Source organism: Macrobrachium nipponense, chromosome 27 (genome assembly GCF_015104395.2).
Source record: "Macrobrachium nipponense isolate FS-2020 chromosome 27, ASM1510439v2, whole genome shotgun sequence".
Taxonomy (NCBI): domain Eukaryota; kingdom Metazoa; phylum Arthropoda; class Malacostraca; order Decapoda; family Palaemonidae; genus Macrobrachium; species Macrobrachium nipponense.
In genome coordinates this window covers 5,429,670-5,438,950 of record NC_087216.1, presented here as the reverse complement: position 1 = coordinate 5,438,950, position 9,281 = coordinate 5,429,670, and the positions used below count along the sequence as shown (strand labels likewise).

General features: G+C 40.8%; 1 long non-coding RNA gene across 1 annotated transcript; it reads right to left on the bottom strand.

Annotated features, from left to right (window-relative positions):
* Positions 1 to 7,823: 7,823 nt before the first annotated feature.
* LOC135200527 (uncharacterized) lies at positions 7,824 to 8,507 on the bottom strand. The gene is made up of 3 exons (XR_010311298.1): positions 8,339 to 8,507; positions 8,122 to 8,211; positions 7,824 to 7,989 (listed from the first exon to the last, which is right to left on the bottom strand). It is a non-coding gene; the product is annotated as an uncharacterized LOC135200527 (long non-coding RNA).
* Positions 8,508 to 9,281: the final 774 nt, after the last annotated feature.

Here is a 9,281-nt window from a genome sequence, read left to right as displayed (position 1 = left end):
CTGTAGGAGGATCCTTGATTAGGTTAGGCGCCGGCACTAGCTCGGGGCCAGGCGCAGAAGTCAAGTTCTGTGGTGGCTCTACGTCCAGGCTGGATGGAGCTTGGCACTGCTCAGTGCTGCCAAGTGGCATTGGCAGAGAGTTGAGGTCGACTGGACCTGTGGCGGGTACCGGAGGTGCAATACCTCTCAGCGTGCCCTTGGAAATGGGAGACAGAGGCTCCTGTCTCTTGTGGAAGGCTAAGCCTTGTGGAAAATGGACAGTGTCCGCTGCTGGTAGTTTGCTAGGGCACCTAGGCCAATTCGTGGAGTGCCCTAGTATGTTGCAGGTTTTGCGACGGAACTGTGAATGGTCAATCTCCCTCCTTGGTAACGGGGGAGACTATTGGGGGACGTACTTCCTGGAGGAAGTAGAATTTCGATGACTCCTTGCTTTGGAGTGATTGGTCGTGGGGTTAGGACCCCTAGGCTTTTTGGAATGCGAGGGAGACTTCATGTCTTGCCCTAGAAGGAGGTCGTAACCTCCTGGAATGTAGCTTGCAACTGCAAGAGTACATACTTTGGAGAATTTAGGTCTGGTGACCCTCAATTGTACGGTCGGAAGGATCAGCTTAATATGGTTGATGCCTTCAATGGTTATCAGTAGACGTCTATCGACGGTTGCCCCTCGGGGGATTCGATCTTCCCGTATCAGGGAGATTTGAGCGCCAGAGTCGTCGTAGGCTCTGACGTGGCTTGGCGGATAATGGCTTTGGAGGGGTGCGACTGTTATAGGGCCCTTAGCTGGGGGTCCTAGTGAGGAAGGATTAGTAACAGCCATTGCGATGGCAGGAATATTGTGATTAGCGCACCCTCCATAGTTGGCAGACATGTGACCCTTGCGGCCACAGTCTCGGCAGAACTTGTTCCAGAACCTCTTCCGTGGCACCGGACGGTAAGGCCGAGATGGCCCCACAGGTTGCGAATCTGTGGAGTCACCCAGGCTGGCAGTGTGCTCTGGCACAGGTGAAGAGTCCTCTCTGGCAGTGATTTGAGGTAGGGAGGTTAAGGAATCCTCCGTTGAATCACCCTCGGAAACAAGTCCGGGGTTAACTGGTGGGCTTACCTCTTCCAAAGGGGAGGAGGTAGGCGGTAAAATGGTAAGAGGCTGAGATGATGCAGAAGAAACGTCTGGCTCTGACACTGGGTCAGGGCCAGGTTCACAAATAAAAGGGATGTCTGGGACATCGGAGGCACTAGCCTCTGAATCTAAAATTGAGGTTTGATTATGAGGCATGCTGCAGGGATCCAGTGCATCTGGTAGTGGGAGCTGCGTCCAGGGGAGATACGGCTTAAGTAGATCTCGGCCCAATATCACCTGATAAACATCATGAAATTGGTCAACTACGCCCAGGCGGCACAATGTGGTTTCCTTGGTCACCTGGTCCAGAAAGGGCATTTTTACATTCAGAAGGACTGAAGGAACAGAATAGAGGTTACCGTCAATCCATTCAAACTGAATTTCTTCGTTCGTCTGGATTTTGGCACCCCTAGGCAATGCCTTTCTGGAAATAAGGGAGACCTGGGCTTCGGTGTCGGCCATGACTTGTACCCACTGATAGGCCGTAGGAGACTGTTCATCAGGCAGGGCTACATGGTAGCCTTGGAGAAGTTCACCCTGGAAGCTCTCCTCCCAAGGTAGAGACCGACTTGGGCACTGGTCGGAATCCACAGCATGCCCACGCACACAACAAGTGGTGCAGAACCTCCGCAACCACCTCTTACCGGGAGTCCAGCTCATGGTCTGGGGCTTAGAAGCTAGCCGAGAGATTGCGTCATCTAAGAGAGCTAGCTCATGCTTTCTCTCTTCTTCTCTTTCCTTTCTCTCTGCTTCTCTGGCTTTCCTCTCTGCTTCTCTTTCTTCCTTTTCTTGCAGGCGCGCAGCAGCCTGCTGCGCCTTTATCCACTGGTCAAGTGCTGGTCCAGTGTAACCAGCCTCCTTGCCCAGAGTTATGAGGGCTCCGAGCTTCTCTAGCTCTCTGGCAAAGAAGTCGCGGGAAGCAGGGGAAGACATTTCCCTTAGGCTGCAGTAGAGGCTCAGATGAAAATGAAAATAATGGCCAGGAAAGGGTACTGAATGGAATGGGAGTGCCTACTGTGGAAAGTGGCACTCACTTGGAAATGTGTTCTGCGACGTGGTAATGAAAAGTCTGAAAAGACTGGGTGCTCGGTGGCACTTTGTGAATGGCACCTTCTGATGAGGTGAAAAAATCGAATGAAGTGTGCGGCGTACATCACACTTACGGGCGTTCCCAACTTGGGAGACGTTGGAATGGGCTACCTGTAGGTCCAATACAGGTGCACTGGTAGTGCTGGTATTGCGGCACTTCGGGAGGCGTTCCCTTGATTGGTCCGAAGGATCACTGATCCTCGAATACGGACATTAATGAATTGGGCGTTCCGTAAGGACGGACACGCAGGTTTGTCAGCACTTAGGGCTGGTATTGCGGCACTTCGGGAGGCGTTCCCTTTGTTGATTGGTCCGAAGGATCACTGACCCTTGTACACGGACACACTAATCAATTGGGCGTTCCGTAAGGACGGACACGCAGGTTTAATGGCTACCTGTACAGCCTGTACAGGTGCAATGGCACTTATGAGGAGGCGTTCCTTGGAGCACTGGTATCGTGCTGGTGTGTCCCGGACACTACATGCAGTATACTTAAATATACTGAAGTGAAATGGCACTGCTCATGGCAGAGTGTAATGGTGGAGGAGAGAAAGTAAAAGGTGGGAGTACTTCCGCAGCCAGTCGATGGACAGTGTCAAGAATTAGTGGCACTGTGGTGCACTGGTGGTGGCCAGTCCTAAACTGGTAACGACTTCCCTGTCTGGAAGTAATGAATTTGCGTGGCACACTGTGCGGGTTGTGCTTGCGGTATACGCAAGTCTTTTGTGATAAAAGAAAATGAAAAGACCACTCGGGCAACGACAGGTAATGGAAATTTTAGAAATGCTCAATCCCTCGCTGAAGTACTCGATAAATGAATAAATGCTTGCAAAACTGCAATGGACACAGGCGCGTACGTATCACGCTCAGTGTAAATGAAAGACACAAGAGACTAAAATAATGTTAATTCTGCATGCTATAATTAATGGTAAGATGTAGTACTCTTGGCTTCGTGAATACTGGGTTTTCTCTCTCTCTCTCTCTCTCTCTCTCTCGGAGAGGGTGAAAAATGATATATGAATGAACTCCCTTATATTGAATTGAACTACTAATGTTAGTTTAATATGACGCAACTTGCGTTAAATGATTTACTTACGTTAACGTGAAATGAAAGAATTGCTTTGGATAACGTTTTATGAAAATGATAACGCGCTCGCGTTGAACGATTTTTACGCTAATAGTAGCGGCTTGCGCTTATGAAATGATTTGCGTTTCAATATGAATTTTACAAAGACGCGTTTTACGTTAACAATTCTTGTGATTTACTCTACTTGAAGATTTACGTTAACTTTACGTAAGGACAAGTGAAAATGACGGTAAGGATTTTAAGATGAAAATGTTCGCAAACAATTGTAAAAAGAAAAGGTTACGTTAAGTACGAAGTGAAATGAAACTTTCGCTCAGCGAGTGAGTGAGCGATGCGACGTGAAACGTGTGAGCGGGTTGGGTAGCGCGGTGCGCTATCAGCTTGTCGTTCAAACAGCTGATTCTCTGTAAACGCGAGGCGATTTACAACACGCAATTCTAATTTCTTATTCAAGGCGAATTACGTTAATTTCTCTGGCAGAACGATAGATACTAGTACCGAGATTGATATTATTTACGTTAAAACTTCGAGACTTACGTTACTTTGCTTAAATTGTTTAGGTAATGCTTAAAGAGATAACAAACATGGCTGCCGCTGTGAGTGAAAACTTAAGGCTGGTTGAGACCGTGCAGGTGCGAGAGTGCGCGAAGCTGAATTAAGCTGAGAGGTAAGCGGTTACCAACACTTGGAATGAAAACTAAGTTAAAAATGAATACCCTAACATATCACAGACAACAGAATTGTACACTTCTTTTGCCGTAACTATTAGTAAAACACTCCTAACTAGCTAGGTTTTCCAACACAGCAATAAACCCTGGCAAAGCACTTCCTAGTTTGATCTGGTCCTTTCTGGCATCTATCTGCACACGTGTTAGTGTGAGCTCCTACGAGGACAGCACAAAGTAACAGAGAATTCGCGGGGCAAATTGTTTGCTCGCCGCTACAATAAAAGCTCTGGCGCGTTCGCCGTTACAATAATAAGATTTCTACCTACGCTCTTTTGACCACTTCAACAATAAAAATACTTAAACGTACCTTAAGCTAACATTTGTTATAGAATAATCATATTAATGAATGGAATACCTTACCGTGAGCCAGTGTGTCTTTCTTCTTTCCCTGTAAGTGTGCTTTCTTTTCTTGCGCTTTGAAAAACATTTACATTCGTTTTACAAGGGATAACGCGATTTACAAGCTTTTTTAAGCAAGCCCAGATTCGATCCTCGGCGAGGTCGACAATTTTACGTATTTAGCGCCCTTGAGAGAGGCTATATACGTAAACGGAAATAATTGAGGGATTTCAAGAGGAAATTGCTTTAACTTACCGTAAAACTGATAGTTAGTGATAATTTCTTTAGAGGGAAAGGTCGCCAGAAAACTCAGCTCGTTACTTTACAGCTATTTATTTACAAAAAGGCCCTTGCTGGCCTGGAGAAACGGTAAATGCTGGCTCCAACTGGAGTAATTCAAGCTGGTTTCATAAACTTGGGTAATGCACACTTGCGGGCAGAGAGACGGCACGTGACTCATGGAATCTGGAAAAGAATCCCAGATTAAACAAGATAAAAGGAAAAAATGACTTCTTGTTTTGATTAATTAATTCTCTAACACTGGGAGAAAGAACTTTTAATGTTTCACTGAGGTATGCAATGACTTCATTGGTCTGGGACGATCACACAAGGGGAAGCATGCGGCCATGAGGCAGTGAGAGGGAACAAAAGGATGAATTCCTTTTGTTGCTGGAAATTGAATTGGGAGAATGAGGATCAAAATGATAATAGGTGATAAAGGACTGGCACTATGCTGTTTCACAAGACGTACCTGGATGCAATGTTCAGTGTGGACCTTTGTAGAAAAACGTGGCACCCTAAATGGAAGGCAGGTAGTCGGACATCCGTCCGAAGTCACGTCTTGCAGCCGACTGAGGCAGAACGCAGGTCGTTTGCTTGGGTGTTGGGATTCAGCTTAACCCCCCACGAGCAAGGCAAATCCTGGAAAACAAGCATACAGCCAGCAGAGGGGTCACAGGAAAGAGAGCTTAAGATATAGGTCTAAGAAGTACCAATCTGCCTACATCCTTCCCTTTTGAGATACGTCCCTAAAGCTGACAAAAGACTCTTTTTTTTCCCCCAACTGGGGAACCCCTTATCTCTGGCTGGCGGGTTTTGGGTTTCCCGCGTTTTACTAAAAATCAGCTGATATTCTAAAGAAATGGCTGCCGTTTTCCAAATCAAATTAATTAATTGATATCTGGGTAGACGAACGATCTATAAACGTCACAATATATATATATATATATATATATATATTATTATATTATATATTATATATATATGTTATTATATATATTATATATATATATATATATATATATATATATATACATATATATATATATATATATATATATATATATATATATATATATATATATATATATTATATTATACATATATATATATATATATATATATATATATATATATATATATATATATATATATATATATATATATATATATATATATATATATATATGATGAAATTTTAATAACCACAATATGTATGTGGTAAAAATGGCCAGTAGATTATACATATGTATATAGTATACACATACATACATACACACACACATATATAATATATCTTTATATACATATATGTTGTAAGCACTCTCCATATTGTATTCTTTATTAACCATAGTCTACAAGTAAATAGCTCCACATTCAAATTTGCCGTCATCCAGCCCGGTGCCAAAAGTCTCTCTCACTACTGGCACTTTTAGCTGGCCAAAAAAATCGGTACCTCTGTCCACCCTTCGGGGCGGTGCCTAATGTAACGTCCCTGGGGATGGGCGTCGCGCTTCCGATCGTTGCTTTTGTTGCCGTCACTTTTGTCGTGGTGGTTAACGCATTGTTCAGAGAGAGAGAGAGAGAAAGAGAGAGAGAGAGGTGTTACTTTGAGAGAATCCTCCCGTGATTTTTCCTCTTTGCGTTCAACTAATTGCTACCAGTGAGTTGCATCACCTTTGATATAGATGTCCTTATTCGTGATTGCGATATGTGTCATTTAGTTTTCTTGCCGGAGATTCAAAAGCTTTGCAAGCTTTTTGGAAGCGTCAAGGGGGGCAAGAATGTCATTTTATGAAGGTAGAATAATCTAAATGATCTTTCGTGTGGCGAAGTGGTCCTATGCTCATTTATTTGGCTGCCGTCGTGACAAATCCAATTTCTGTGCTGATGAACTGTTAGAATCAAAAGCCGTCGTAACAATAAAGGGTAGAAACAGCAATTAGCTCGATAAACCTATATATATAACGCGAGCAATTGTAACAACTATAGTAAACCCAAACCATATAACAATCTTTTATAGCAATTACTGTAAACCAAAAACGTATAACACTCATATATAACGAACTACAGTAAACCAAAGCCATATAACAATCACATATAACAATTACGGTAAACCAAAACCGTATAACATTCGTATATACCAACTTTTGTAAACCAAAACCATATAACAATCATATATAACAATTACGGCAAACCAAAACAATATAACATTCATGTGTAACAACTACTGTAAACCAAAACCATATAACAATCATATATAACAACTACAGTAACCCAAAACTATATAACAGTCATATATAACAACTAGAGTAAACCAAAAGCACATAACATTCATATATAACAACTACTGTAAACCACACCATATAACAATCATATATAACAATTACGGTACACCAAAATCGTATAACAAACAACTACAGTAACCCCAAACCATATAACAATCATACATAACAACTACAGTAAACCAAAACTATATAACATTCATACATAACTCCTGTACGTAAACCAAAACCATATAGATAATATATAACAACTACAGCAAACCCAGACCAACTTGCCGTTTGTTATTGAGAGAACACACCGTTCTCCCTCCTCTCGTCTTTCCACATTTTACTTTTCCCATCTTTCTGAGGAAGACATTGAGGTTGAGCCTCCGAGTTTCAAGGGAGGTGAAAAATGAAAGGTTCCTTCACGAGTAAGCGGGACAAAAGCTGCTGATAAATGACCTGACGCCCCGTTTTCTTCAACACCCTGTCAAGACGGAAGAAGGGGATACTCTACTATCCACAACTTGATCACTTGCGATATTGGGATATTGTGTCCGAAACCCAAGAGGATCAGATCTGGTTCTCGTGTGCAGAGAATCATACGAGTAGATGGATGGGCCTCGCTTTCTTCAGGCGTCGCGCGTCATATGTCACCGTCTGCATAGACAGTAAGTTTACGTCTAAATATTATTTCCATTAACTCTCATTTCATATATATATTTATATATATATATATATATATATATAATATATATATATATATATATGTGTGTGTGTGTGTGTGTGTGTGTGTGTATGTGTCTGTGAGTGCGTGTGTGTTGCGCTTAAGCGATTTCTTTTAAATTTCCAACTCTATCAAATTTGATCACATTTCTTAGCAATTTCCTTTCACTATTACCCTTGTAAGCTGAATTTTGAAAGATTACAATGGTAGTTAGGAAAACTCTTCAACGCAATTCACCAAATTTATTATACCCATTTAAGAGAAGTAAAAATGCTATAAATTATCTATTCGGATTGCTTGAAGGAGGTTATATCTAGGGGTAATTTCCAAACTAATTTCAGCTTTTCCAACCTCACCTGTATAAACAACAAAAAGGAATATATCAAGATATGGTAAAAGAAAGGAAATTATATAAATTTAATTTGAGAAAAGTATATATCAAATCGTAAATTGCATATATAATCTATATAAACTTAATAAGCAATTACCGATAATGTTGGGAGTGCTCTCCAATGTAAGAAAAGGGAATTTACCATCGGACTAAACCACTTCAATTTAACACATGGATAAATGATATCCTGGAAAATGAAATACATTCCGACATCAAAATAATATCATTAAGCTATAAATATAAGCAATATAATTTTATAGAATGCATTCACTATAACATTCATCCTTCGAATTAAATCTAATATAAAGTCTTACCAATAATATAAATACGAAAGATGAACGTAGGCTGATAACCCAGGACGACCTAGCTTCACCAAATATACCTAAGCGAAAGTACCGTACAAATATAACAAATAAATATGAGGGGCTAATATCAAAATTAGTTTAATAGTACACAATATATATATCTATATCAGAGAGGAAGGAATTTATTATTATATTGGTGCTTTGAAGGCTTAAGGCAACGGATAATGATTACCATTAGACATTAACGAAAACCCCTAACAATGCTTGGTTCTCCCCTTTATCCATGCAAGCTACGAGACGAGAAGAGTCGAATGCCCTCGAAGTTTAAAGTCTCATGACGAAGGAAGCTCAGAGTCCAAATTAAAGGAAGTTAGTTCATGTTGAATAACTTCGTAAATGTGGAAACACTTCTTAAATCACGTAACTCAACCATGGTTCGATAAAATAGCAGCACAGCACAAATTCAGCAGAGATAATAATCTTGTAGCACAAATCTAGCTGCTAAAATCTACGTGTCCAAATACTACTGCCAGTGAAGCTATTGACGGTATGGTTTGCTGGGCAAGACTGAAGTGGGTATATCCATAAACCTCCCAAGTAAAGAGAAAATGGCGTGATTAGAAGGGTTGTTAGCTAATTACTTAGCTCGTAATAAGCAAGCAGGACTTAGATGGTACCAAGCATACAAATGTATTTAACTAGTTATTTTAATAGTTTAAGAGAAAAGTCCTCCTTACTTCAATAAATATATATATACATATACTAATAAACAAATGTAAGAAATTTAGTTTCCGTTTACCTTGATACATTATCATATACAAACAATAGACATTTCACACTGCAGCCACAAACATTTCTAATTCAGTATTGAACGATATTTATGGCTTATATATATATATTATATACATACATACATATATGAATATATATATATGATATATATATATATTTT